The 24,478-nt window shown below is 42.0% G+C and overlaps 1 protein-coding gene across 3 annotated transcripts in view; it reads left to right on the top strand.

The window, feature by feature from the left end:
- The window catches only part of MAPKAPK2 (MAPK activated protein kinase 2), a 767,506-nt gene that overhangs the window by 157,329 nt on the left and 585,699 nt on the right, over positions 1–24,478 (top strand). The gene's annotated exons all lie outside the window — the stretch shown is intronic.

Genomic DNA, 24,478 nt, shown 5'->3' with positions numbered 1-24,478 from the left:
TTCCTAATGTTATAGCAGATATTTCCATTCTAATTTCCATTTCTTATGATAAAAACATTTTTCACTAAATGGGAGTCCTTTGGTTGTTATCTGCTTATATCAAGTTCTGTATGAAAGGGTGAGCATCACCATCAGGGAATTACACTTCTGTCAGGGGCCCAACGTCTCCTGTGGTTAGTCACTTCTGGCCAGGGCAGACATCAGCAATTGGACCCCAATACTGCCAAGAAGTCTGGGTGTGTGGCCCTGTATGTGGAGTGGGGTGATACAAAGAAGCAGGGGTTTTGTGGGAGAAGAAGGCAGCAGGGGCTCCAAGAGTGGACAGGGGATACTAAGGGAGAGAGGGACTGTCTATAAGAAATTGGGAGCAGAAGCTGATGCAGGGGCTCTTAGGTAATTTAACAAAATGTTAAGGAGTAGTTACATTTATAAAGATATGAGCTTTGGTGAAAGCGAGAAAGTATGTGCATTCATATCAAATTAATAAATAGCTGAAGATGCTTTTTTTTAGGGATTAGTGGGGTCCCAGTGGTCAGACTCCCCACCAGTTAGAGATTAATTCCCTCAATCTGGGTATGCCCATAAATCTCTACCCATCTTGGAGGTTCACTAGTGTTCTATGAACACACATTAATTCAAAATGGCTTATAATTCCTATCTGTCTGGCTAACAGAGGTGAAGCTTTTGCAAAAATGTTGAGACATAAAGTTTTATAGTTACTGTGGTAATAGTATGGCATACACTTTACTATCATCACAAGAACCACTGCAAAAATTGAATACAAATGCGCAGTGTTTTAATTTTAGATTCCATGCTCACATTCTTGTCATTCTGCTGTTTTCTGTTGTTTTGAAGCACAATTCTACCTGTCATATCTGTAATTCAATCTTGGATTTTACTCTGTCAGCACTAAAACATTGGGGGGGGGGGGGGGGGGCATTTATCATTGTAGGCGTAAGTGAAGCATTTTTCTATACCTTTTTTTGGGTGCTGGTAATGTGTAGGAGCACCAAATGTATTAAATGGTCACAAAGCATTTGATAAATGCCAGCCATTGTGTTTTGTAAATGTAACATACTATCTAGCTGCAATAACATGATAAAATCAGACCTGTACAAGCAGCCTGATAACAGGGTGTAATGTTCTTACAACAAGGTTGGTTAAAAATATGGCCACATGTATTTGTCTAGGGTGACTGTAATGTAGGAAAAAGCTTGGCTACATGGACTTTAGGGTAGATTCATACTATGTTAATGCACATGTTAGTCATATTTATCTGCACACTGTCGAAAACAGGATGCTGACCTATACTGTAAACAGGAAACGTGAGCACCATTGATTTCTATGGCCAGATCCTATTTGTTATTTTAAAAGTGCAATAGGCAGCGCTCTTAAGTTTGCTTAATAGCCCATAGGTCCCGAATGGAGTCACAGGCCCCTATCCGGACCCCAAACACCAGTCATCTAGACCGCCAGCTGGCCTTTAAGACATTGATACAATTGAATTGCTAAATGTGACTATGTTTCCTGCTTCCCTACCTGGCACTTCTTCTGTGATGCAGGTGGCGCAATTACCGCTGGGTGCATCATTCTCCCCTGGCCAGGCCTGGCTAGAAGAGGACATAGCAGGTGCATAGTTGTGTTGCCCCACCTGTGACACTACCAAATGTTGCAGATCTACAGCTCCGATCATGATCTTCTGTCTGTGCATAATGGGAGTTGTAGTTTTAAACAGCTAGAGAGTCACAGGGAATTATTTATTGCACAGTTCATGTTGGGGCATAGTGGCACAGTTCATGTAGGGGTACAGAGGTAAAGATCATGTGGGGGCACAGTGGCACAGTTCATGTGGGGGCACAGTGGCACTGTTCATGTGGGGACATAGTGCTACAGTTCATGTGGGGGCACAGTGGCATCATTCATTGAGAGGGCATAAACATCTTATTCATTGTTTTAAGGGACAAAGAGGTACAAATCACAGTGTTTGTCAATTTTATTTTTGGGGCAAAAGCACGTGCAGTATTATACTCAGGGACACAGTGTGGGTCCGTATTAGACCGGGGGCAAAGTTTGTGGCCATAATATGTATTCAGGGACACAGTATGTGACAGTAATATATTCAGGGGCACAGTGTGTAGCAGGATTAGACCAGGGGTACAGTGTGTGACAGTATTATGCCAGGGACACAGTGTATGGCAGTATTACACCAGGGGCAAAGTTTGTGGCCCTAATATACATTCAGGGACACAGTGTGTGACAGTAATGTATTCAGGGGCACAGTGTGTAGCAGGACTATACCAGGGATACAGTGTGTGACAATATTATGCCAGGGACACAGTGTCTGGCAGTATTACACTAGGGGCACAGTGCGTGGCAGTAATATATTCAGGGGCACAGTGTGTGACAGTAATATATTCAGGGGCACAGTGTGTAGCAGGACTATACAAGGACTATACCAGGAGTACAGTGGGTGACAGTATTATACCAGGGAAACAGTGTATGGCAGTATTACACTAGGGGCACAGTACGTGGCAGTAATATATTCAGGGTCACAGTGTGTGACAGTAATATATTCAGGGGCACAGTGTGTAGCAGGACTATACCAGGGGTACAGTGTGTGACAGTATTATGCCAGGGACACAGTGTATGGCAGTATTACACTAGGGGCACAGTGCATGGCAGTAATATATGCAGGGGCACAGTGTGTGGCAATTTAATACCCGTTTCACAGTGTGTGGCAGTATTATACCAGGGGCACTGTGTGCAGCAGTAATATATTTAAGGGCACAGTGTGCAGCAATATTACATTCAAGAGTACAGTGTGTAACAGTATTATATGTTGAGGCACAGTGTGTAGCAGGACTATACCAGGAGTACAGTGTGTGACAGTATTATACCAGGGACACAGTGTATGGCAGTATTACACTAGGGGCACAGTGCGTGGCAGTAATATATTCAGGGTCACAGTGTGTGACAGTAATATATTCAGGGGCACAGTGTGTAGCAGGACTATACCAGGGTACAGTGTGTGACAGTATTATGCCAGGGACACAGTGTCTGGCAGTATTACACTAGGGGCACAGTGCGTGGCAGTAATATATTCAGGGTCACAGTGTGTGACAGTAATATGTTCAGGGGCACAGTGTGTAGCAGGACTATACCAGGGGTACAGTGTGTGACAGTATTATGCCAGGGACACAGTGTATGGCAGTATTACACTAGGGGCACAGTGCGTGGCAGTAATATATTCAGGGGCACATTGTGTGGCAATTTAATACCCGTTACACAGTGTGTGGCAGTATTATACCAGGGGCACTGTGTGCAGCAGTAATATATTTAAGGGCACAGTGTGCAGCAATATTACATTCAAGAGTACAGTGTTCAACAGTATTCTATGACGAGGCACAGTGTGTAACAGTATTATATGCAGGGGCGCAGTGTGTGGCAGTATTCAGGTCATACAGGGAACAGTAGAATTAATTCCTCCACACTAATTACCCTGTGACTTATTATTAGGGTAACAATTATGTTCTACAACAGGCAGCACCTATTTCTTTCATGGCACTGTGGCCGCTAGGTGAGCCAGGCCTTAGCATTCAGCTCGGACCTTCACGAGATGGCAGATTCACCTAAATAAGCAGACCCTCACTAAAAATAGTTGAGTACCCCTGATGTAGATAGTTAGACAAACACTGCAATATATTAGTAGGGCCAATAGAGAATGCATGGAGAGCTGGCCATATATGCGCACTGCTGCTCTATTTATTCAGGGAAATATTGAACACCATTCTCATGATCCTTGGGGGTTCCAGCAGTCAAAGATTAAATGTAAATTTTACTGCTTGTAAAAAAATTAGGGGAAAAAAAACTGCAAGATGGCTGTTTTTTCACATTTCCTCCAGAAAAAGATAACAAAAATATACTGTATCCACTCCGGAATTATTCTTTTGTCATGCAACTACAAGGTCTATAATTTGTCATGCAAAATACAAGGTCTTATACAGTCAATGGCACCCCTATTAAAACATTGTACAGCTGCATGCAAAGTCCACTGTATTATAGTTACTTATAATATTATCTGTGCCAGTAGGATTCCCAGGAGGACTATAAGCCAGGACTGCAGGAGCACACAGCAAAATGGACACACAGCATAAATTCTGTCAGTGTGAAGTTGGTCCTGCTTCTTCATTTGCCTGGGCCGCACTGTAATCCTTCTCTTCCTCCCCAGATCTCTAGCGTCTGTGCGGTGCTGGCTTCTCCCCCTGATTCCTTGGCCTGCAGCACAGTCGTAAAGTGTTGTATTGCATCCCCTCTGGCCGCATGGGGCTTAAAGCAAGCAGGGGGTTTGTTTGGGGGTAATGGAGTGCAATGACTGCAGATTTCATAGGGCATTTGGGAAGGGGGAAGAGGGGACATTTTACTTTATTAAGGATGGGGGGGAGGGTGCTATAACGGAAGAGAGCATCAGCAACCCATACTGTATAGCAGTATTTCAAAACCAGTGTGCCTCCAGCTGCTGCAAAACTACAACCCCCGGGATGCCTGGATATGCTAGGGGTTGTAATTTTACACCAGTTGGAAGTCCACAGTTTGGAGACTGCTTTGTAATGTATCCTTTCCTCACCCCTATCCTTTATAATGTATCTCCTCCTCACAGCCACAAGTCCCAGCCTGACCCCAGGTCTTGTGGTGAGGGTGTTGGAAGGGCAGATGTTGTTAACCCTTAGGGCAGATGGCATTAACCTGTGATGCCAGGGTGTGGTTATCCTCTACAATACCCCAGGTATAGCTGCTGGTTCCTGGGCCAGGCGTGGGGCAAATAATCACTCCAATGCAATATTACGGAACAACGGCACTTTACTGAGGCAGACAGATCTTAAAGTCTTTACAGCTCAGTTCGGGCCCAAGGAAATGCTCACGCTTGTTGGCTCGCAGGGACTTGTAGTAGACTTGGACTGAGTTGTGCAACCCACGTTGACTTTAGTTAATGACACTTGACTATCTTGACTAGACTTCTCCCCTGTATTTGTGCTTACCAGGCTTTGACTTTCACCAGTAATGGTTACTGGTGGTGGAAGCGTGGCTGCGTGACTAGGCCTTGATCTCCCTCAGGAACACCAGACAACTCTCAGGTCTTAACTTGACTGTACCTCAGACTTATCTGACTAAGCTAGCTCCTCCCAGGTATATAAGGGAGCAATTTGGAGATGCCCCATTTGTCACCAACAGGTCACCTATTCACTTGCACCTTCCTTGGTAGCAGTGGTCTTAGTAACAATTTTTAAAGGCACATTAAAGGGGTACTCCACTGGAAAACATTTTTTTTTTTAAATCAACTGGTGCCAAAAAGTTGGACTGATTTGTAAATGACTTCTGTAAAAAAAAATCTTAATCCTTCCAGTACTTATCAGCTGCCTTTGTGATCCACAGGAAGCTGTTTTCTTTTTGAATTTCCTTTCTGCCTGACCACAGTGCTCTCTGCTGACATCTCTGTCCATTTTAGGAACTGTCTAGAGTAGGAGCAAATCCCCTTAGAAAACCTCTCCTGCACTGGACAGTTCCTAAAATGGACAGAGGTGCCAGCAGGGAGCACTGTGGTCCGACAGAAAGGAAATTCAAAAAGAAAATAACTTCCTGTGGATCATAACAGCAGCTGATAAGTACTGGAAGGTTTAAGATTTTTTAATAGAAGTCATTTACAAATCTGCTTAACTTTCTGGCACCAGTTGATTTAAAAAAAATTTTTCCATTGGAGTACCCCTTTAACCCCTTAAGGACCAGGCCATTTTACACCTTAGGACCAGAGCGTTTTTTGAACATCTGACCACTGTCACTTTAAACATTAATAACTCTGGAATGCTTTTAGTTATCATTCTGATTCCGAGATTGTTTTTTCGTGACATATTCTACTTTATGTCATTGGTAAAATTTTGTCGATACTTGCATCGTTTCTTATTGAAAAATTCCAAAATTAGATGAAAAAATTTTGCATTTTTCTGACTTTGAAGCTCTCTGCTTGTAAGGAAAATGGATATTCCAAATCATTTTTTTATACCACATATACAATATGTCTACTTTATGTTGGCATCATAAAATGTACGTGTTTTTACTTTTGGAAGACACCAGAGGGCTTCAAAGTTCAGCAGCAATTTTCCAATTTTTCACAAAATTTCCAAAATCACAATTTTTCAGGGACCAGTTCAGGTTTGAAGTGGATTTGAAGGGTCTTCATATTAGAAATACCCCCCAATTGACCCCATTATAAAAACTGCAGCCCCCAAAGTATTCAAAATGACATTCAGTCAGCATTTTAACCCTTTAGGTGTTTCACAGGAATAGCAGCAAAGTGAAGGAGAAAATTCACAATCTTCATTTTTTACACTCGCATGTTCTTGTAGACCCAATTTTTGAATTTTTACAAGGGGTAAAAGGAGAAAATTTATACTTATATTTGTAGCCCAATTTCTCTCGAGTAAGCACATACCTCATATGCCTATGTAAAGTGTTCGGCGGGCGCAGTAGAGGGCTCAGAAGCGAAGGAGCGACAAGGGGATTTTGGAGAGTACGTTTTTCTGAAATGGTTTTTGGGGGGCATGTTGCATTTAGGAAGCCCCTATGGTGCCAGAACAGGAAAAAAAAACACATGGCATACCATTTTGGAAACTAGACCCCTTGAGGAACGTAACAAGGAATTAAGTGAGCCTTAATACCCGACGGCTTTTGCATATGTAAAAAAATGTTTAAAAAATTTCACTAAAATGTGTGCTTCGCCCCAAATTTCACATTTATGCAAGGGTTAATAGCAGAAAATACTCCCCAAAATTTGTAACCCCATCTCTTCTTAGTATGGAGGTACCCCATATGTTGACCTGAAGTGCACTATGGGCGAACTACAATGCTCAGAAGAGAAGTAGTCATATTTGGCTTTTTGAGAGCAAATTTTGCTCCGGGGCATGTCGCATTTAGGAAGCCCCTATAGTGCCAGGACAGCAAAAAATACCCACATGGCATACCATTTTGGAAACTAGACCCCTTGAGGAACGTAACAAGGAATAAAGTGAGCCTTAATACCCGACAGATGTTTCACGACTTTTGCATATATAAAAAATGTTTACAAAAATTTCCCTAAAATGTGTGTTTCCCCCCAAATTTCACATTTATGCAAGGGTTAATAGCAGAAAATCCCCCCCAAAATTTGTAACCCCATCTCTTCTGAGTATGGAGGTACCCCATAAGTTGACCTGAAGTGCACTATGGGCGAACTACAATGCTCAGAAGAGAAGGAGTCATATTTGGCTTTTTGAGAGCAAACTTTGCTCGGGGGGGCATGTCACATTTAGGAAGCCCATATGGTACCAGGACAGCAAAACAACCCCCACATGGCATACCATTTTGGAAACTAGACCCCTTGAGGAACGTAACAAGGGGTACAGTGAGCATTTACCCCCCACTGGTGTCTGTCAGATCTTTGGAACAGTGGGATGTACAAAAATTTTTATTTGCACAGCCCACTGTTCCAAAGATCTGTCAGACACCTGTGGGGTGTAAATTCTCACTGCATCCTCATTACATTCCATGAGGGGTGTAGTTTCCGAAATGGGGTCACATGTGTTTTTTTTTTTTTTTTGTGACCCCTGTGCAAATCACCTCAAATGTACATGGCGCACTCTCCCTTCTGGGCCTTGTTGTGCGCCCCTAGAGCACTTTGCGCACACATATGGGGTATCTCCGTAGTCGGGAGAAATTGCATTACAAATTTTGGGGGGCTTTTTTTCCCTTTTACCTCTTGTCATTTTTTTACACTAACATGCTGGTGTAGACCCCAACTTCACCTTTTCATAAGGGGTGAAAGGAGAAAAAGCCCCCCAAAATTTGTTAGGCTATTTCTCCCGAGTATGGCGATACCCCATATGTGACCCTAAACTGTTGCCTTGAAATACGACAGGGCTCCAAAGTGAGAGCACCATGTGCATTTGAGGCCTGAATTAGGGATTTGCATAGGGGTATTCTACGCCAGTGATTCCCAAACAGGGTGCCTCTAGCTGTTGCAAAACTCCCAGCATGCCTGGACAGTCAACGGCTGTCCGGCAATACTGGGAGTTGTTGTTTTGCAACAGCTGGAGGCTCCATTTTGAAAACAGTGGCATACCAGACGTTTTTCATTTTTATTGAGGAGGGGGGCTGTGTAGGGGTATGTGTATATGTAGTGTTTTTTACTTTTTATTTTATTTTGTGTTAGTGTAGTGTAGTGTTTTAAGGGTACAGTCACAGGGACGGGGGATTACAGCAAGTTTCCCACTGCGAGTTTGAGCTGCCGCGCAAAATTTGCTGCATTGCAAACTTGCAGCCTGATACTCACTGTGAGCCCCCTGCCCATGTGAATGTATCCTGTACATTCACAGGGGGGGGGGAACCTCCAGCTGTTGCAAAACTACAACTCCCAGCATGCACAGTCTATCAGTGCATGCTGGTAATTATAGTTTTACAACAGCTGGAGGCACACGGGTTGGGAAACACTGAGTTAGGAAACAGACAATGTTTCCCAACCAGTGTGCCTCCTGTTGTTGCAAAGCTACAACTCCCAGCATTCTCAGGCATGCTGGAAGTAGTAGTTCGGCAACATCTTTAGAGCCAGATGTTGCCGAACTACAACTCCCAGCATGCTTGGAGTTGTAGTTTTGCAACATCTGGAGGACTACAGTTTGCAGACCACTAATACAGTGGTTCCCAATCTGTGCCCTTCCAGATGTTGCAAAACTACAACTCCCAGTATGCCCAAACTGTCCAGGCATGCTGGGAGTTGTAGTTCTGCAACATCTGAAGGGCCAGATGTTACAGAACTACAACTCCCAGCATGCCTGGACAGTAAGGGCATGCTGAGGATGTGTAGTTTTGCAACATCTGGAAGGGCACAGTGGTCTCCAAACTGTGGACCTCCAGATGTTGCAAAACTACAACTCCCAGCATGCCCAGACGCCAATGGCTGTCTCAGCATGCTGGGAGTTGTAGTTTACAGGGTCCCAATACAGCAATGCATGTCGCTTTACGGCGACGTGCATTGCTGTAAAGGGCCCAACCGCGGCTGAAGATCAACTCACCTGTCGCCGCCGCTGCTGTCTTCACCGCCGGGATCCGGGTCTTCAGAGATGAAGTAATTACCGCGGCCGGTCCCCAGCACTCCCCCGTCCCCCACCACAGTCTGATGACCCAAACTTGCATCTGACATAGCCCCATATGGCTCTGTGGATGCAAAACGTACTATGGCTATTAAAAGGCCATATCTATTTAATTTTTGCTTCCACAGAGCCATATGAAGCTGCTGTTGCAGTGAAACGCGTAGCATGCTGGGAGAATAAACTACCCTTGCTTTTACCTATCCATGCTTCTTCTGTGACCTGCGCCATTGAAAGCCGGCACCTCTGTCTGAAGTCTGTCTCCATATACCTCCTGCTCAGCCGGCAGGCTGCGGACACTACATGCACTCACCATTGTTGTGTATGTGGGAACACAACACTTCCAGGTGAGCCTCCGCTTTCAGCGCATAAGTTGCCTGACAAGTTACTCTTTCAATACACCATGGAGCGCTTTGTTTTTTGTCGTTTTTAGCCCTGTGGAGTAAAGCCAGCACGAGGGCGGGGAAAAAGAAAAGGAAAAATTTCCGTGCTCACCCTGCTAAGTTGTGTAGTGGCATACACAACAATGCTGATCGCATGTGATTTTAGGATCACAATCCTGTAGTCTGCGGCCTTCCTGAGAGATGTGGAATAAATACAGGACTTCAAAAGACCAGGATTTTCGGCGCTGACCACGGAGAAATGAACAAAGCCCAGGTAAAGGAATGGAGGTTTAATAGCAACGCGTTTCACCACATGAACGGCTTCATCAGGCCTGATGAAGCCGCGCATGCAGTGAAACACGTTGCTATTAAACCTCCATTCCTTTACCTGGGCTTTGTTCATTTCTCCTTGGTCAGCACCGAAAATCCTGGTCTTTTGAAGTCCTGTATTTATGTCTCATTGTGGAGGCAAACTAAAATCTTGATTATTTACATCAAAATGATTACAAGCATACCCTGTCTGTAAAGTTTTTATCTGATTGACTAGTTTTAAAGCTTTAAAAAACAAAATATATATATATATATATATATATATATATATATATATTTCAAATTGTTCCAAAATTGTTCCAATTGTTCCATCCAATTGCTCCACGCCAGTTAGTAGAGGCGACCATCTGCTACTGAAAGTAGCTGGGTGACGCCAGGTAAAGAGCCTTATTCTCCTTTAACGGCCTTATGACAAAAAGAAATGATTAATGTATATATATATATATATATATATATATATATATATATATGTGTGTGTGTGTGTTTGTATATAGTGTTTTAGAATTGCCCTCCATAATTTTTTCCTGGCCCCCAGTTTGCCCCATTCATACTGTACAGAACGGTATAATAATGGTATTTTACTCATATATGAATTCATATGGTTGTGACGGAGGGTAAATTATTTGGATTGAAGTAAATTAGGCCTCACAAGAGGAAATATACATTGCTGCTGAGTGGATTACACAATGTGTAGTCATATATTGGGAGCTTTCATATTTACACATCACCCCGCATGTGAAACTATGTACATTCACTTAGTTCTGCAAAGTGCTGATAATAGAAAAAAATGTATAAAAAGTCAGAAATCTGAGATTTTAAATATTTGAAATATACGATTTAACCCCTTAAGGACCAAGTCTATTTTAGCCTTAAGGACCAGAGCTTTTTTTGCACATCTGACCACCGTCACTTTAACTATTAAAGGGGTACTCCGGTACTTAGACATTTTATCCCCTATCCAAAGGATAGGGGATAAGATGCCTGATCACGAGAGTCCCGCCGCTGGGGACCCCCGGGATCTTGCATACGGCACCCCGTTTGTAATCAGTCCCCGGAGCGTGTTCGCTCTGTGTCTCATTACTGTCGATCACGGGGCGGGCGGCGAACACGCTCCGGGGACTGATTACAAATAGGGTGCCACGTGCAAGATCCCGGGAGTCCCCAGCGGCGGGACTCCCGCGATCAGGCATCTTATCCCCTATCCTTTGTAACCCAATTTCTCTCGAGTAAGGAAATACCTCATATGTGTATGTCAAGTGTTCAGCAGGCGCAGTAGAGGGCTCAGAAGGGAGGGAGCGACAATGGGATTTTGGAGAGTGAGTTTTTCTGAAGTGGTTTTTGGGGGGCATGTCACATTTAGGAAGCCACTATGCAGGGCCGGACAGGGGATAAAAAGCAGCCCTGATAATAATTTCATATCAGCCCCACAGCATTGCAGCACTGTGGCAGCCGCCGGCAGGGCTGCCATCAGAAATTTTGGGACCCCTTACACTGCTTAAGGCATGGGCCCCTCCACTTGACTCCCCCCCCCCAAGGGCCTGCCCGCTATTTTCCCAATTATCAATAAAAAAATGTAAACCACAGGACAAGAAAAACAAGAGCCCTTTAGTTCAATGGAGAAAGACGGAGGAAATATTGTCACCATACATATTACCATCATACTGTTACTAACCAAATCCTGTATACTGAAACCAATACTACCAATAATACCAGTATAAAAGGAGGAATATTACCACTATACATATTACCATCATACTGTTACTGACCAAATCCTGTATAATTAGAACAATATTACCAGTATACAAGGAGGAAATATTCCCCCCATACAGTGACCATATAGTGGTAGATATTAGCTCTACACAGGCTCTGCAGACCATATAAGGGATTACTTACAGTTACATCAGGTGACGTCTGCTCTGTTTGGAGGCATTCACTTTCAGTTTTCTTCTTCTTCCGGCCCAAAACATCATGACGACTTCTTCCTTTCACAACTCGTCTCCACAGAACATGCCAGACAAATATTTTAGGCTCCACACTTTAATATTAGAGTGGCTAGATAAGTGTGTTGGGGAAGAGTAGGTAGGTCCATCCCCCACCCATTAGGTAGTTAGGTCGCTCCAGAAAGTAGACAGGTCCCTTCACATAGTTTCCCTCATTACACAGGTGCCCGGAGTAGGGAGGTTCCACCTGTAGGTAGGTCCCCATGTAGATAACTGCCCCCTGTAGATAGTTACACCCTGTATGCAGTAGCAGCCCCCTATAAGTAGGGGTTACTCCCTGTATGTAGATCCCCCTGTATATAGTTGCAGTCCCCATATACAGTATTATCCTCCCCTTTAGGTGTTAGCAGCAGCCCCCTTTAGGTAGTAATAGCCAGCAGCATCCCCCTTTAGGTAGTGATAGCCAGCAGCATCCCCCTTTAGGTAGTGATAGCCAGCAGCATCCCCCTTTAGGTAGTGATAGCCAGCAGATTCCCCCTTTAGGTAGTGATAGCCAACAGATTCCCCCTTTAGGTAGTGATAGCCAGCAGCATCCCCCTCTAGGTAGTGATAACCAGCAGCATCCCCCTTTAGGTAGTGATAGCCAGCAGCATCCCCTTTTAGGTAGTGATAGCCAGCAGTAGCCCCCTTTAGGTAGTGATAGCCAGCAGCAGCCCCCTTTAGGTAGTGATAGCCAGCAGAACCCCCTTTAGGTCATTATAAATAGCCCCCTTAGGAAGGAATAGAAGAAAAAAAACATTTACCTGGCTCCCGCGCGGTCCATGTCCTCTTCTCTTGTGTCTTCTTCACCAGTCTGTGATCCGGCACATGATGATGACGTCATTCATGTGCCGAAGCGCAGAGGACGGAAGCCGGGGCCTCGTGTCAACGCCTGCACAATGTGGGCGGCCCACAAGAGTGATTGACAGGGCGAGGAGCCAATGGCTCTTCGGTCTGTCAATCAGTCGATCCCGAGGGTCGCATTGAACTATAGGCGCGTCTGTAAGACGCGCTTATAGTTCAATGCATCCTGGGCCGGCCATGGAAGCAGGAGACTGCTGTGTATACAGCGGTCCCCTGCTTCTGTGTTGCGGAAGCTGCAGGGGGGGTGCAGCGAGGGCTCCTTACTGGAGTTCTGGCTGTGCCCCCCTAACGGCGGCCCTGGCTGCATACACGTTCCTGATACTAGTATCAGGCCCTTGTATGCTAGTGTGCATGGGCGGTCCGACTCCAATCTATAAGAACGGGTCAGGTCGGTGACTGAGCACAGGCCGGCCACTACTGGCCCCAGGGTGAGCGGCCTACCCGGAATTTTCGCGGTATCCCGGTTCACCAGTCAGGCCCTGCCCCTATGGTGCCAGAACAGCAGAAAAACCCCCACATGGCATACCATTTTGGAAACTACACCCCTCAAGGCACTTAACAAGGTGACCAGTGAGCCTTAACACCACACAGGTGTTTCACGACTTTTCGTTAAAGTCGGGTTGCCCCTCAAAATTTGTAACCCCATCTCTTCTGGGTATGGAAATACCCCATGATAGAACGTAAAATGCTCTGTGGGCGAACTACAATGCTCAGAAGAGAAGGAGTCACATTCGGCTTTGGGAAAGCAAATTTTGCTGAAATGGTTTTTGGGGAGCATGTTTCATTTAAGAAGCCCCTATGGTGTCAGAATAGCAAAACAACACCACATGTCATACTCTTTTGGAAACCAAACCCCTCAAGGAACGTAACAAGGAGAACAGGGAGCCATAACACCTCACAGGTATTTGACGACATTTTGTTAAAGTTGGATTTGTAAATGGAAAACAAACTATTTTTTGCACAAAAATGCAGTTTTTTCCCCAAATTTTACATTTATACAAGGAGTAATAGGAGAAAATGACCCCCAAAATGTGTAACCCCATTTCTTCTGAGTATGGAAATACCCCATGAGTGGATGTCAAGTGCTCTGCTGGTGAACTACAATGCTCAGAAGAGAAGGAGCGCCATTGAGCTTTTGGAAAGAGAATTTGTTTGGAATGGAAGTCAGAGGCCATGTGCGTTTACAAAGACCCCCCCCCCCCCCGTGGTGCCAGTACAGGGGACCCCCCCACATGTGACCCCATTTTGGAAACTACACCATTCACAGAATTTTATAAGGGTTGCAGTGAGTATTTACACCCCACTGGTGTTTGGCAGATCTTTGGAACAGTGGGCTGTGCAAATGAAAAATTTAATTTTTCATTTTCACGGACCACTGTTCCAAAAATCTGTCAGACCCCTGTGGGGCGTAAATGCTCACTGTACCCCTTATTACATTCTGTGAGGGGTGTAGTTTCCAAAATGGGATCACATGGGGGGGTCTATTGTTCTGGCACTATGGGGGCTTTGTAAACACACGTGGCCTTCAATTCCGGACAAATTTTCTCTTTAAAATCCCAATGTGCTCCTTCTCTTCTGAGCATTGTAGTGCGCCAGCAGAGCACCTTACATACACATATGGGGTATGTTCTTACTGTTCTTAAGAAATGGGGTTAAAAATTTGGGGGGGATTTTTCCTTATTTTCCCTTGTGAAAATGAAAAATTTAGGGTAACACCAGCATTTTAGTGAAAAAAAAATATTTTTTTATTTTCCCATCCAACTTTAACGGAAATTCGTCAAAACACCTGTGGGGTGTTAACTCTCACTATTCCTCTTGTTACGTTCCATGATGGGTGTAGTTTCCAAAATGGGGGTCACATGTGGGTATTTATTTGTTTGCCTTTATGTCAGAACCGCTGTAAAATCAGCCACTCCTGTGCAAATCACCAATTTAGGCCTCAAATGCACATAGTGCGCTTTTACTCCTGAGCCTTGTTGTGCGCCCGCAGAGCATTTTACACCCACATATGGGGTATTTCCGTACTCAGGAGAAATTGCGTTACAAATTTTGGCGGTATTTTCTTCCTTTTACTGCTTGTGAAAATAAAAAGAAGGGTGCAACACCAGAATGTGAGTGTCAAAATTTTTATTTTTTTACACTAACAGGCTGGTGTAGCCCCCAACATTTCCTTTTCATGATAAGGGGTAAATACGATAGGGCTCCCAAGTGAGAGAGGCCCATGCCCATTTTAGGACTATATTAGGGATTGCATATGGGTGGACATAGGGGTATTCTAAGCCAGTGATTCCCAAACAGGGTGGCTTAAGCTGTTGCTAAACTCCCAGCATGCCTGCACAGTCAGTAGCTGTCCGGAAATGCTGGGAGTTGTTGTTTTGCAACAGCTGGAGGCTCCATTTTGGAAACACTGCCGTACCATATGTTTTTCATTTTTTTTGGGGGGGGGGGGACAGGGTAAGGAGGTGTATATGTAGTGTTTTACCCTTTATTTTGTGTTAGTGTAGTGTAGTATAGTGTAGTGTTTTAGGGTACATTCACACAGGCGGAGGTTTACAGTGAGTTTCCCGCTAGCAGTTTGCGCTGTGGCGCAAAATTTGCCACAGCTCAAATTTTTATCTCCAGCTGTTGCAAAACTACAACTCCCAGCATGTACTAACAGACCGTGCATGCTGGGAGTTGTACTTTTGCAACAGCTGGGGCACACTGGTTGGAAAACCTTCAGTTAGGTTCTGTTACCTAACTCAGTATTTTCCAACCAGTGTGCCTCCAGCTGTTGCAAAACTACAACTCCCAGCATGTACGGTCTATCAGTGCATTCACACCACGTTTTTGCAATACAGTTCCCATATACGTTTTCAATGTGAAAACCGTACGGAACCGTATTGAAAAGCGTATGCGTTGACTCTCCATTGAAAACCGTATGCCAAAAGATGCATCAGGTTGTGTCCGTTTTGCATCCTGTGCAGTTTTGTTAGTGTTTTTTTTCCCGTACCCGAAACCAAAGTCTACCACGGTTTTTGGTCCGGGTGTTAATCAAAGTTTGAATCTACTCCCTTTTTCCATTTTTCAAATTAAATAATGTAAACAAAATTAATGTATGTGGTATCACCCCAATGGGTAAATGTCCAAAATATTAATTCCTTCAGGACCGGACATTTTTTACCTTAACCCCTTAAGGACGCAGGGCGTACAGGATTGCCCTTGGTGCCTTGGCCTTAAAGGACATCTGCAGCGATAACAACTTATCACCAATCCACAGAATAGGGTACAAGTGTTTGATCGGGGGGTTCCGACCGCTGGGACCCCCCGCGATCTCCTAAACTGGGCCCCGGCATTAGCACTCAGTGTGAGTGCTAATGAGTATAGCATCGTCCTGAGAGGTCGACGGTTATGCCCTGTCCCCGCCCCGTCCCCGCCCTGTCCCCATGTCAAGTATAAATGGGCCGGTGGGCACAGCGGAGGTGATTATGGCTTATATGCAGGAGTGTCCTTATTAACCCCTTAAGGAAAAAGCCCATAATGACCTTAAGGACCAGAGCATTTTTTGCACATCTGACCACTGTCACTTTAAGCATTAATAACTCTGGTATGCTTTTCCTAATCATTGTGATTCTGAGGTTATTTTTTCATGACATATTCTACTTTATGTTAGTGGTAAATTTTCGCCGATACTTGCATCCTCACTTTAATGAAAAATTTGGCAACTGAAATTATGCAAATACACTTGTCAGAGGTTATCAACAACATCCCTAGCAACCAATAGTAAAGTTGCCCACCCCCTCACTGTTTTCTTCCTCGAATACGCGAATATGCGAATATTCGCATATGCGAATATAACGAATACGCAAAATTTGCGAAAATGAGACGAATATTCATATATAAATTCACGAAATATCGCGAATTCGAATATGGGCAATGCCGCTCATCACTAGCCCTTTCGTGGTTAAAGAATATTGCAGTGTAATATAACTAATCTCGGTGCTTCCTGTGGACTGCCTCTGCCCTGTACAGGAGATCGCAGAGTTTCCCAACGGTTGGACCCCACGATCTATAACTACAATATTCCTTTAACTACATGACAGATCTTGATCCTGTGATCTTAGCAATTACCTGTGGTTTGGAGGAGGCACACTTTTTTGCAAGATCATTAAGACCTAATATTTAAGGTGCCCCTGTATGAATGATCATTCTGGATCATTCGTACATGGGCACTAGGAATATTAGGTCTAAATGACTAAAATGATTTGGCTTCTTTTCTGTGATGTTTTTTGTCTATCTATATTTGTGCATGTTAGTTCGAATAGTTGTATATTCGAGTAAAAAGTTATTTAAAGGGGTTATCCAGGAATAATAAAACAGAGGTAATTTCTTTTCAAAACTGCTTCCTGTCTGTCTCCAGGTTCGTTGTGGTTCTGTAGTTCAGTTCCATTGAAGTGAATAGAGCCAATTTGTAATACTACACCCAACCTGGAGACAAACAGGGAGCAGTTTTAAAAAGAAATTACCTCTGTTTTTTTATTCCTGGATAACTCCTTTAATACTGCATATGTGTTTTTGATATCTGTTATATGTTGTAATGTTTAAATTAACCCTCAGATCTGTGAATGGGTAACATGGGATTAATTATATTACATTGATTAATTATCACCTGTTTACAATACCCACAATAGCGTAACATCCGGTGTGAGACTGTTTGCTTATCTCCCATTAATCCTTAAGGGTGTTACTGTATGTAAACTGTGTAAATAGCCCATTCAGCTATATTTGACTTCCGGGCCACTTCTGGAGCCAAAAACAGGCCAAAGGTTGCCAGGGTGCCTCAGTCTTGGGATTGGTTTGGATGTAAATGTACAGATAGGAATACCCCTTATTCACATGTATAGTATCCTAAAATATGTTGCATAAAATCTATAGCTTTAAATCCTGCAAGTCAAATAACTACAGGATACTGTACATGTAACCACCCCCCCCCCCCCAGAATGTAGTCACATGTACAATATCCTGCACATCATTGATACACAGAATTTTAATCTGCAAATTTTATGCTGCAGATTTTAGTGTAAACTTATCAAATCAACACAGATTTAAATTTGCAGTTTCACTGTCACTGTATACACACACACACATATATACCTCTTAATGGGATGTCACAATACCGATACTGGTATTGTTATCAGGACCGATACTGGACATTTGCACGAGTACTTGTGCAAATGTCCCCAATACCTAATCCAATACTTGGCCCGCTGACAGGTATCACAGAGGTGTGGTAGGCCCGCCACACTTTCCATGCAGATTAAAATGTGGTCAGTTCGGACAGGTGTCCAAACAGCCCACTCTCTAATCTGCTCGCTAGCCACAGCCAGTGAGCACTCCCAGTGTAGGCCACAGATTCAGGCTGCGGTCTGCATCAGGAGTGGCGTCTGACCTCTGCCCTGGTGCAGGTGGAGTTACATCACTCTTCCTGCACCAGAGCAGAGGACTGAGGATGCAGGAGGAAAGTATAGTTTTTTTTTTCTCGTTTTAGTATGGGGAAGGTACCTTCTCCCTGTCACCTAGATTTTTCAGTCTCCTGACATACATGTATGTATGTCAGTAGACTGGGAAAACTGGGTGACAATAGCTGAAGAAGTACTGTAGCTGCCTGTCACCAAGCTTTCCTAGTGTCTTGACATATAGTCTCTGTAGGAGACTCGAAACTTTGGGTGATAGGTAGTACACAGTACTTTTCCAGCTTTTAAAGTGGTCTTACCATCTCAGCGTGTTATCCTTTATCCATAGGATAGGGGTAACATGCTGACTGGTGAGGTTCCGACCACTGGGACCCCCATTAATGCACAATAAAGGACACGTTATCCCCTATACTATGTATAGGTAGGTAATCTCCCTTTCCCACCCAACAGAAAAATGCATGTATAAAAAGGGAAAAGTAGAGTAAAAGACAAAATACTTTTACTTTTTTCATGCTTTAATCATATAGCCTTCATCATGATTTTATTGTGTGTTTGGGACAGTTTACCTGTTCTTGTAGTTGTATAGTCTACTGTCTACTTAGTTAGAAGCAGTAGTAGTATGGCAACTGTTATGCTATAGTGGGCATTTTAACTAACATCCTAGAGAAAGATTGAAGACCAGTCCCGTTCCAGTCCTGAGTGTCCTCACGAATTGTATGCTTCTCTTTGTGTCCTGATTCTACAATGTAAGGTGATCACAGATGGCGCACAGGACTGGGCAGTGTTAGCACAGAAGTGAGCGCTCCCAATACACTTTGTGCTATGCCATTGCAAAGACAGACTTTAATAGTACTTAAGGAAGCATTCAGATGGCCCCTGGCTGCCATGACAACTGATCTCATGACATGATGTGTTACCAGTTTGGCAGCCAAAAACAAGGCAAAGGGTGCTAGGGTGGTTCTTTGTTGAGATAAGTGTCGATATGCTTTAAATGTTCAGAGAAAATATATATGTATATATATATATATATATATATATATATATATATATATATATGTATGTATAATTATCCAGCAGACAAAGTCCTAGCTGTAGTGAGCAAACACTGGACTAACCCATTGATTGGTGGGTAAAATAAAAGAACAGGTCACCAGCAGTAAAAGGCATGAATAAAAACAGAGTAAGTAGACAAAACACTTTAACCTTTTTGATGTTTTAATCATATAGCTGGCTTTTTTTAAAATCATTTTTATTAGCAGTTTACATGTTCGGAAGGTTATAAGGGGAGGAGGAGGCCTCCATTTGGGCACAGGGTCTTATGTTTCCCTGTGCTCAAATATTAAATAAAAACTGTGCAAATGCCGCCTCTGTAAAACTAAAATAAAAAGTGATCACAATGTCCCATGTACTCCAAAATGGTACCACTACGAAAGTCAACACTTCATGGAAATAAAATTGTCACCACAAAAATTCTGCTATTAGCAAAAATTACAACAGAGAATTGGTAAAGACAGCAATTATGGAGATGTAAAGGAAGGCTATAAGGGGAGGAGGAGGCCTCAATTTGGGCACAAGGTCTTATGTATTCCTGTGCTCAAATATTAAATAAAAACTGTGCAAATGCCACCTCTGTTAAACTAAAAAAAAAAAGTGATCAAAATGTCCCATGTACTCCAAAATGGTACCACTACGAATGTCAACTCTTCATGGAACAAATTTGCCATCAAACAACATTGTTGGTATTAAAATAAAAAAAAATACAGCTCTCAAAAAGTAGCGAGACACTAACAATTTTTTTAATTAAAAATATTTTTTATAGTGTAAAAGTAATAAACCATCCAATATATTACATGAAGGAGGTATCACCATAATTGTGCCGACCTGCAGAACGAAATGATCATGTTATTGATAATGCACGGTGAACAACGTAAAAAGTAATAATAATAATCTTGCCAAAATTACTGATTTTGGCTAATACTCCTCACTAAAAAGTCATAAAATGTGATCAAAATGTCAGATATACCCAAAAATAGTACTTTTAAAAACCGCTACCTATCCTGCAAAAAATAAGACCCCACACGGTTTCAATATACTGCTATTAGCAAGAATTACAGCAGAGAATTGGCAAAGACACCAATTATGGAGATGGAAAGGAAGGTTATAAGGGGAGGAGGAGGCCTCCATTTTGGCACAGGGTCTTATGTTTGCCTGTGCTCAAATATTAAATAAAAACTGTGCAAATGCCGCCTCTGTAAAACTAAAATAAAAAGTGATCAAAATGACCCATTTACTCAAAAATGGTACCACTACGAACGTCAACTCTTCATGGAAAAAATAATTGTCATCACACAAGTACTGCTATTAGCAAGAATTAAAACAGAGAATTGGTAAAAACAACAATTGTGAAGATGGAAAGGAAGGCTATAAGAGGAGGAGGAGGCCTTCATTTGGGCACAGGGTCTTATGTTTTCTTGTGCTCAAATATTAAATAAAAACTGTGCAAATGCCGCCTCTGTTAAACTAAAATAAAAAGTGATCAAAATGTCCCCTGTACTCCAAAATGGTACCACTACGAATGTCAACTTTTCATGGAAAAAAAAAATGGCATCACAAAAATACTGCTATTAGCAAGAATTACAACAGACAATTGGTAAAGACAGAAATTATGGAGATGGAAAGGAAGGCTATAAGGGGAGGAGGAGGCCTTCAATTGGGCACAGGGTCTAATGTTTCCCTGTGCTCAAATATTAAATAAAAACTATGAAAATGACGCCTCTGTTAAACTAAAATAAAAAGTGATCAAAATGTCCCATGTACTCCAAAATGGTACCACTACGAATGTCAACACTTCATGGAAAAAAAAAATGGCATCACACAAGTACTGCTATTAGCAAGAATTACAACAGAGAATTGGTAAAGACAGCAATTATGGAGATGGAAAGGAAGGCTATAAGGGGAGGAGGAGGCCTCCATTTGGGCACAGTCCCAAAATATTATATAAAAACCTAGCCATTGTCGCCTCTGTAAAACTAAAATAAAAAGTGATCAAAATGTCCCATGTACTCCAAAATGGTACCACTAAGAATGCCAACTCTTCATGGAACAAATTTGCCATCAAACAACATTGTTGGTATTAAAATTTAAAAAAATACAGCTCTCAAAAAGTAGCGATGCACCAACAATTTTTACTAATCAAAAATAGTTTTTATAGTGTAAAAGTAATAAACCATCCAATAAAGTGCATGAATGAGGTATCACCATAATTGTGCCGACCTGCAGAACGAAATTATCATGTTATTGATAATGCACGGTGAACAACGTAAAAATTAATAATAATAATCTTGCCAAAATTACTGATTTTGGCAAATACTCCTCACTAAAAAGTCATAAAATGTGATCAATATGTCAGATATACCCAAAAATAGTACTATTAAAAACCGCTACCTATCCTGCAAAAAAAAAGACCCCCACACAGTTTCAATATACTGCTATTTGCAAGAATTACAGCAGAAAATTGGCAAAGACACCAATTATGGAGATGGAAAGGAAGGTTATAAGGGGAGGAGGAGGCCTCCATTTGGGCACAGGGTCTTATGTTTCTCTGTGCTCAAATATTAAATAAAAACTGTGCAAATGCCGCCTATGTAAAACTAAAATAAAAAGTGATCAAAATGTCCCATGGACTCCAAAATGGTAACACTACGAATGTCAACTCTTCATGGAAAAAAAATTGTTATCACACAAGTACTGCTATTAGCAAGTATTACAGGAGAGAATAGGTAAAAACAACAATTATGGAAATGGTAAGGAAGGCTATAAGGGGAGGAGGAGGCCTTCAATTGGGCACAGGGTCTTATGTTTCCCTGTGTTCAAATATTAAATAAAAACTGTGCAAATGCCACCTCTGTAAAACTAAAATAAAAAGTGATCAAAATGTCCCATGTACTCCAAAATGGTAACACTACGAATGTCAACTCTTCATGGAAAAAAAATTGTCATCACAAAAGTTCTGCTATTAGCAAGAATTACAACAGAGAATTGGTAAAAACAGCAATTATTGAGATGAAAAGGAAGGCTATAAGGGGAGGAGGAGGCCTTCATTTGGGTATAGGGTCTTATGTTTCCCTGTGCTCAAATATTAAATAAAAACTGTGCAAATGCCACCTCTGTAAAACTAAAATAAGAACTGATCAAAATGTCCCATGTACTCCAAAATGGTACCACTACGAATGTCAACTCTTCATGGAAAAAAAATTGTCATCATAAAAGTACTGCTATTAGCAAAAATTACAACAGAGAATTGGTAAAGACAGCAATTATGGAGATGGGAAGGAAGGCTATAAGGGGAGAAGGAGGCCTCCATTTGGGCACAGGGTCTTATATTTTCCTGTGCTCAAATATTAAATAAAAACTGTGCAAATGCCGCCTCTGATAAACTAAAATAAAAAGTGATCAAAATGTCCCAAGTACTCCAAAATGGTACCATTACGAATGTCAACTCTTCATGGAAAAAAATATGGCATCACACAAGTACTGCTATTAGCAAGAATTACAACAGACAATTGGTAAAGACAGCAATTATTGAGATGGAAAGGAAGGCTATAAGGGAAAGAGGAGACCTCCATTTGGGCACAGGCCCAAAATATTAAATAAAACACTAGCCATTGTCGCCTCTGTAAAACTAAAATAAAAAGTGATCAAAAGGTCACATGTACTCCAAAATGGTACCACTAAGAATGCCAACTCTTCATGGAACAAATTTGCCATCAAACAACATTGTTGGTATTAAAATAAAAAAAAATACAGCTCTGAAAAAGTAGCGATGCACCAACAATTTTTATTAATCAAAAATAGTTTTTATAGTGTAAAAGTAATAAACCATCCAATAAAGTACATGAATGAGGTATCACCATAATTGTGCCGACCTGCAGAACGAAATTATCATGTTATTGATAATGCATGGTGAACAACGTAAAAAGTAATAATAATAATCTTGCCAAAATTACTGATTTTGGCACATACTCCTCGCTAAAAAGTCATAAAATGTGATCAAAATGTCAGACATACCCAAAAATAGTACTATTCAAAAACGCTATCTATCCTGCAAAAAATAAGACGCCACACAGTTTCAATATACTGCTATTTGCAAGAATTACAGCAGAGAATTGGCAAAGACACCAATTATGGAGATGGAAAGGAAGGTTATAAGGGGAGGAGGAGGCCTCCATTTGGGCACAGGGTCTTATGTTTCCCTGTGCTCAAATATTAAATAAAAACTGTGCAAATGCCGCCTCTGTAAAACTAAAATAAAAATTGATCAAAATGATCCATTTACTCCAAAATGGTACCACCACGAATGTCAACTCTTCATGGAAAAAAATTTTCATCACACAAGTACTTCTATTAGCAAGAATTGCAACAGAGAATTGATAAAGACAGCAATTATGGAGATGGAAAGAAAGGCTATAAGGGGAGGAGGAGGCCTCCATTTGGGCACAGGGTCTTATGTTTTCCTGTGCTCAAATATTAAATAAAAACTGTGCAAATGCCACCTCTGATAAACTAAAATAAAAAGTGATCAAAATGTCCCATGTACTCCAAAATAGTACCACTACGAATGTCAACTTTTCATGGAAAAAATTTGCCATCATACAACATTGTCGGTATAAAAAAAAAAAAAAAGAATACAGCTCTGAAAAAGAAGCGATGCACTAACAAAATTTGTTTTATCAAAAAAATTGTCATCACAAAAGTTCTGCTATTAGCAAAAATTGCAACAGAGAATTGGTAAAGACAGCAATTATGGAGATGGAAAGGAAGGTTATAAGGGAAGGAGGAGGCCTTCAATTGGGCACAGGGTCTTATGTTTCCCTGTGCTCAAATATTAAATAAAAACTGTGCAAATGCCGCCTCTGTAAAACTAAATAGAAATTGATCAAAATGACCCATGTACTCCAGAATGGTACCACTACGAACGTCAACTCTTCATGGAAAAAAAATTGTCATCACACAAGTACTGCTATTAGCAAGAATTGCAACAGAGAATTGGTAAAAACAACAATTATGGAGATGGAAAGGAAGGCTATAAGGGGAGGAGGAGGCCTTCAATTGGGCACAGGGTCTTATGTTTCCCTGTGCTCAAATATAAAAAAAAAACTGCAAATGCCGCCTCTGTAAAACTAAATAAAAATTCATCAAAATGACCCATGTACTCCAAAATGGTACCACTACGAACGTCAACTCTTCATGGAAAAAAAATTGTCATCACACAAGTACTGCTATTAGCAAGAATTGCA

This window comes from Hyla sarda, chromosome 2 (genome assembly GCF_029499605.1).
Source record: "Hyla sarda isolate aHylSar1 chromosome 2, aHylSar1.hap1, whole genome shotgun sequence".
In the NCBI taxonomy this organism is placed as follows: Eukaryota; Metazoa; Chordata; class Amphibia; order Anura; family Hylidae; genus Hyla; species Hyla sarda.
The sequence above is the reverse complement of the archived record's forward strand: the minus strand, read 5'-3'. Positions and strand labels throughout refer to the sequence as shown.